Source organism: Oncorhynchus gorbuscha, unplaced genomic scaffold, assembly GCF_021184085.1.
Source record: "Oncorhynchus gorbuscha isolate QuinsamMale2020 ecotype Even-year unplaced genomic scaffold, OgorEven_v1.0 Un_scaffold_4852, whole genome shotgun sequence".
NCBI classification, from domain to species: domain Eukaryota; kingdom Metazoa; phylum Chordata; class Actinopteri; order Salmoniformes; family Salmonidae; genus Oncorhynchus; species Oncorhynchus gorbuscha.
This window is the reverse complement of record NW_025748782.1, coordinates 4252-10453: the sequence shown is the minus strand read 5'-3', so window position 1 is coordinate 10453 and position 6202 is coordinate 4252. Positions and strand designations below refer to the sequence as shown.

Here is a 6202-nt window from a genome sequence, read left to right as displayed (position 1 = left end):
CTATTATCTACCCTCCACTCACCACACCTATTACCTACCCTACCCTCCACTCCCCATACCTATTACCTACCCTCCACTCACCACACCTATTACCTACCCTCCACTCCCCATACCTATTACCTACCCTACCCTCCACTCCCAATACCTATTATCTACCCTCCACTCACCACACCTATTACCTACCCTACCCTCCACTCCCCATACCTATTACCTACCCTACCCTCCACTCCCAATACCTATTATCTACCCTCCACTCACCACACCTATTACCTAACCTACACTCCCAGTTCACATACCTATTACCTACCCTCCACTCCCCATACCTATCACCTACCCCCCACCCCCCATACTGTACCTATTACCTACACTCCACTCCCCATTACCTACCCTACCATACCCTCCACTTCCCATACCCACCCTACCCTCCACTCCCCATACCCATTAACTCCCCTCCACTCCCCATACCTACCCTCCACTCCCACTCCCCATACCCATTACCTACTCTCCCCTCCCCATACCCATTACCTACCCTCCGCTCACCATACCTATTACCTACCCTCCACTCACCATACCCATTACCCTACCCTCCACTCACCATACCTATTACCTACCCTCCACTCACCATACCCATTACCTACCCTACCCTCCACTCCACTCACCATACCTATTACCTACCCTCCACTCACCATACCCATTACCTACCCTCCACTCCCCACACCTATTACCTACCCTACCCTCCCCATACCTATTACCCACCCTACCCTCCACTCGAACTCCCCATACCTATCCTATCCTACCTTCCACTCCCCATACCCATTACCAACCCTCCCCTCCACATACCTATTACCTAACCTCCACTCCCTATACCCCTTACCTACCCTACCCTCGCCATACCTACCCTCCACTCCAACTCCACATACCTATTAGCTACCCTCCACTCCCACACCCATTACCTACCCTACCCTCCACTCCCCATACCTGTTACCTACCCTCCACTCCCCACTCCCCATACCTATTACCTACCCTCCACTCCAACTCCCCATACCTATTACCTACCCTCCACTCCAACTCCACATACCTATTAGCTACCCTCCACTCCCACACCTATTACATACCCTACCCTACCCTCCACTCCCCATACCCATTACCTAACCTCCACTCACCACACCTATTACCAACCCTCCACCCATCCCCCTACCCTCCACCCATTTATCTAACCTCCACTCACCACACCTATTACCCCCTCCATACCCATTATCTAACCTCCACTCCCCACCTCCACTCCACTCACCACACCTATTACCAACCCTACACTCCCCATACCCATTACCTACCCTACCCTCCACTCCCCATACCCATTATCTAACCTCCACTCACCACACCTATTACCTACCCTCCACTCCCCCATACCCATTATCTAACCTCCACTCCCCATACCTATTACCTAACCTTCACTCACCACCTACCTATTACCCATTATCTAACCTTCACTCACCACACCTATTACCTCCAACCCATTACCAACTCCCCCCCATACCCATTACCTAACCTCCACTCCCCATACCCATTACCTAACTCCACTCCCCATACCCATTACCTAACCTCCACTCCCCATACCTATTACCTCCAACCTCCACCTCCCCCCCATACCTATTACCTAACCTCCACTACCCATTACCTAACCTCCACTCCCCATACCCATATTACCCCCACACCTATTACCTCCTCCACTCCCCCCATTACCTAACCTTACCTAACCTCCACTCCCCATACCTATTACCTAACCTCCACTCCCCATACCTATTACCTAACCTCCACTCCCCATACCCATTACCTAACCTCCACTCCCCCCATTACCTAACCTCCATACCCATTACCTAACCTCCACTCCCCCCTATTACACCTATTACCTAACCTCCACTCCCCATACCCATTACCTAACCTCCACTCCCCATACCTATTACCTAACCTCCACTACCTATTACCTAACCTCCACTCCCCATACCCATTATCTAACTAACCTTATCCCTCCACTCCCCATACCCATTATCTAACCTCCACTCACCACACCTATTACCAACCCTCCACTCCCCATACCCATTATCTAACCTCCACTCCCCCCATTATCTAACCTTCACTCACCACAACTATTACCAACCCCCACTCCCCATACCATTATCTAACCTCCACTCCCCATACCTATTACCTACCCTCCACTCCCCATACCCATTATCTAACCTCCCCATACCCATCTAACCTCCACACCACATTACCTACCCTCCACTCCCCATACCCATTATCTAACCTCCACTCACCACACCCATTACCTACCCTCCACTCCCCATACCCATTATCTAACCTCCACTCCCCATACCTATTACCTACCCTCCACTCCCCATACCTATTACCTACCCTCCACTCACCATACCCATTATCTAACCTCCACTCACCACACCTATTACCTAACCTCCACTCCCCATACCCATTACCTACCCTCCACTCCCCATACCTATTACCTACCCTCCACTCCCCATACCTATTACCTACCCTCCACTCCCCATACCCATTACCTAACCTCCACTCCCCATACCTATTACCTAACCTCCACTCCCCATACCAATTACCTAACCTCCACTCCCCATACCTATTACCTACCCTCCACTCCCCATACCCATTACCTATCCTACCCTCCACTCCCCATACCCATTACCTATCCTACCCTCCACTCCCCATACCCATTACCTATCCTACCCTCCACTCCCCATACCCATTACCTATCCTACCCTCCACTCCCCACACCCATTATCTAACCTCCACTCACCACACCTGTTACCTACCCTCCACTCCCCATACCTAATGCAACCAATAGGATGGTAGGTAGGTGTACACACACCAACACTTTCACTAACAGAATTACAATCATACATTCCACCAGCCGTGTAAAGCCTCCCGGGACCTCATACACAACACTGACAATGCTTTGGTAAATGACTGTTTTTATGTGTGTTGCACTGACAGGTTCATGTCACAGATAAGAAGAATCCATCTCTGAGCTGTAATATTCAGCCATTATTAAGGTACTATATTACTACTCTCAATTAGCTTGTCTCAATGTAGTGGTCTGTTATTATCATAATTCATTCAGTTATTACCGATATGGTATTTGACATGCCACTGGTGAGGTTGTGAGAACGAGAGGGATAGAGAGAGGAATAAAGAAAGAGAGGGGAGATAGAAAGAGTGAGGGAGATAGAAAGAGGGAGAAAGAGAGAGATAGGGATAGTGAGAGAAAGATAGAGAGAGAGGGAGAAAGAGAGAGAGAGGGGATAGAGAGAGGAAGAAAGAGAGAGAGGAAGAAAGAGAGAGAGAGGGAGAAAGAGAGAGAGAGGATAGAGAGAGGAATAAAGATAGAGAGAGGGGAGAAAGAGAGAGAGAGGGATAAAGATAGAGAGAGGAGAAAGAGAGAGAGAGGGATAGAGAGAGGAAGAAGGAGAGAGGGATAGAGAGAGGAAGAAAGAGAGGGATAAAGAGAGGAAGAAAGAGAGAGAGAGAGAGGGATAGAGAGCAGAAGAAAGAGAGAGAGAGGGATAGAGAGCAGAAGAAAGAGAGAGAGGGATAGAGAGAGGAAGAAAGAGAGAGAGAGGGAGAAAGAGAGAGAGGGATAGAGAGAGGAAGAAAGAGGAGAGGGATAGAGAGAGGAAGAAAGAGAGAGAGAGGGATAGAGAGAGGAAGAGAGAGAGAGAGAGGGATAGAGAGAGGAAGAGAGAGAGGGAAAGAGAGAGGAAGAAAGAGAGAGAGAGAGGGAGAGAGAGATGAAGAAAGAGAGAGAGAGGAAGAAAGAGAGAGAGGGAGAGAGAGTGGAAGAAAGAGAGAGAGAGGGATAGAGAGAGGAAGAAAGAGCGAGAGAGGGAGAGAGGAAGAAAGAGAGAGAGAGGGATAGAGAGAGGAAGAAAGAGAGAGAGAGGGAGAGAGAGGGGAAGAAAGAGAGAGAGAGAGGGAGAGAGAGGGAAGAAAGAGAGAGAGAGGGATAGAGAGAGGAAGAAAGAGAGAGGAAGAAAGAGAGAGAGGGAAGAAAGAGAGAGAGAGAGGAAGAAAGAGAGAGAGAGAGGGGAAGAAAGAGAGAGAGAGGGAGGGAGAAAGAGAGAGAGGGAGATGGAGAGAGGGAGAAAGAAAGAAAGGGGGAGATAGAGAGGGAGATGGAGAGAGGGAGAAGAAAGAAAGGGGAGATAGAGAGGGAGATGGAGAGAGGGAGAAAGAAAGAAAGGGGAGATAGAGAGAGGAAGAAAGAGAGAGAGAGGGATAGAGAGAGGAAGAAAGAGAGAGAGGGAGAAAGAGAGAAAGGGGAGATAGAGAGAGCATATTTAGAAAACATCACCAGATTTGTATTCTAATCATATTTATTCACGTCTATCCTGTTATACATAATCCATTATGATTCCTGCAGAACTGTATCCTCTGGTGTTTCTATCGGTCACTGTAACTCATTTCTTCTCCTCGTCTCCTTCTTTCTTCTCCTTTAAGACTGGGGAGGGCAGAGAGAGAAACTCACCATGAAAGAGAGGCTAGAGGGGGATTATCCTACTTTAACCTCCCTCCCTCCATATATATATATATATATACACACATTCATACATACATACTGAACAAAAATATAAAAGCAACAAAGTGTTGGTCCCATTTTTCTATTATTACTCTTAAATGTTGTGCACAAATTTGTTTACATCCCTGTTAGTGAGCATTTCTGTTATTACTCTTAAATGTTGTGCACAAATTTGTTTACATCCCTGTTAGTGAGCATTTCTGTTATTACTCTTAAATGTTGTGCACAAATTTGTTTACAGCCCTGTTAGTGAGCATTTCTGTAACAAGCCCTTTTGTGGGGAAACACCTGGCTCCCATGTGGGTGGGCCTATGCCCTTCCAGTCCCACCCATGGCTGTGCTCCTGCCCAATCATGTGAAATCCATAGATTAGGGCCTTGTGAATTGATTTAAATTGACCGATTTCCTTCTATGAAGTATAACTTCGTAGATTGTTGTTTATATTTTTGTTCAGTATAATATGATGATTTGTATTCTGTACAACTGCCTGAATCATACACTCACAATCTCTACATGTAATCTTGTTAGGGAAAATGACATACTATCAGAGTGTTCCCAACAAGCGATAATCATAAGTCATAGATTGTGAATCCATGACCAGCTTTGTAATAATGGGTTTAACGGATGATAACTGATGATTAGTTAGACAACTATTGACTGCCAATAAAAGTCTGTCTCATGCTGAGTATGATAGGAGTTGTAGTGTGTGTGTGTGTTTGTGCATGTCTATGTGTGAATGCATGACACTGTGTGTGTGTGTGTGTGTGTGTGCCAGTACCTCGGACTTCCAGCCTGCACTCCACCTCGTCCTCCCCCAGGTCGTTGATGGCCTTACAGGAGTACTTGCCCCCGTCAAACTGGCCGGGCTTCCTGATGTTCAGGGTCAACACCCCCTGGTTGTTCTGCATCAAGAATTTAGGATCCTCCCCAATGATCATCTTGTTCTTCATCCACACTATCTTAGCCTGAGGAGAGGACGGGAGAGAGGGGGGGGGACTTTAATTGGGGAACATTTGGCCTTGAAATATACATCACCAACTCACTAGGCAATTTTCCATTGACCCCGGTTTATTCGACAAAAGCAATATCATTGTAACATGTGTAATGGAAAGGCAGATATAGGAGACATTTTCTGAAGAACGATAACATTTCTATCCATTCAACAGGGGTGGATTTTAGTCATTTTTCTTTATTTGTGAAAAAAAGATGGAAATTATGTTTTTCAGAATAAATTAAGATTGCCTAATCATTTAAGTCACCCAGGGCACGGGATTTCACCGAGTAACCATAAAGCTCCACTCCACATTTAATTCTATGCTTACAATAAACATTTTTCCAACTACACTGAACAAAAATATAAAAGCAACATGTAAAGGGTTCATCCTCTGTTTCATGAGCTGAAATAAAAGATCCCAGAAATGTTCCATGTGCACAAAAAGGTTATTTCACTCCAATGTTGTGCACAAATTTGTTCACGTCCCTGCTAGAGAGCATTTCTCCTTTGCCAAGATAATCCATCGACCTGACAGGTGTGGCATATCAAGAAGCTGATTAAACAGCATGATCCTTATACAGGTGCAACTTTTGCTGAGGACAATAAAA

The 6202-nt window shown here is 46.4% G+C and overlaps 1 long non-coding RNA gene across 1 annotated transcript; it reads right to left on the bottom strand.

The window, feature by feature from the left end:
• Positions 1–4379: 4379 nt before the first annotated feature.
• Positions 4380–5702, bottom strand: LOC124028781. Its single transcript, XR_006837643.1, has 2 exons — positions 5379–5702; positions 4380–4522 (listed from the first exon to the last, which is right to left on the bottom strand). It is a non-coding gene; the product is annotated as an uncharacterized LOC124028781 (long non-coding RNA).
• Between the last annotated feature and the right edge of the window lie 500 nt (positions 5703–6202).